We start from the raw sequence: 583 nt of genomic DNA on the forward strand, positions 1-583 counted from the left end.
CTGAATTTGCTGCTGCTGCTGCTGACTTTGATGCTGCTGCTGCTGACTTTGCTGCTGCTGATGATGATGGTTTTGCGGCTGCTGCTGCTGCTGTTGTTTGTTGCTGCTGCTGATGATGTGTTGCTGCTGGTCCTGCTGCCGTTTGTTTTGCTGCTGGTATTGCTGTTGCTGCTGCCGCTGCAGCTGTCGCTGCTGCTGCTGCTGCTGCTGCTGTTGTTGCTGCTCGTGTTACTGATGCTGCTGCTGCTGTTGTTCATGGCTGCTGCTGCTTTAGCTGCTGCTGCAGCAGTAGCAGTGTTAGCAGCAGCGGAGAAGGCTATCCAGTATGTTGCTGCTGCCTCATTTGCTGCTGCTGCTGCTGCTGCTGCTGCTGCTGCTGCTGCTGCTGTTCAGGTGTACGTACAGTCTGTCGCTGTCGACGATATGGTCTCTGTCTTGACGAGAGACACAGCCCCAAAACGCATGCGGGTGTGGGGCTATGCAGACCGCAGCAGGCTCTATGCTCCTCCTCACTTCAGCAGCAGCAGCAGCAGCAGCAGCAGCAGCAGCAGCAGCAGCAGCAGCAGCAGCAGCAGCAGCAGCA

Source organism: Eimeria mitis, genomic scaffold, assembly GCF_000499745.2.
Source record: "Eimeria mitis Houghton genomic scaffold, Emh_scaff780, whole genome shotgun sequence".
NCBI classification, from domain to species: domain Eukaryota; phylum Apicomplexa; class Conoidasida; order Eucoccidiorida; family Eimeriidae; genus Eimeria; species Eimeria mitis.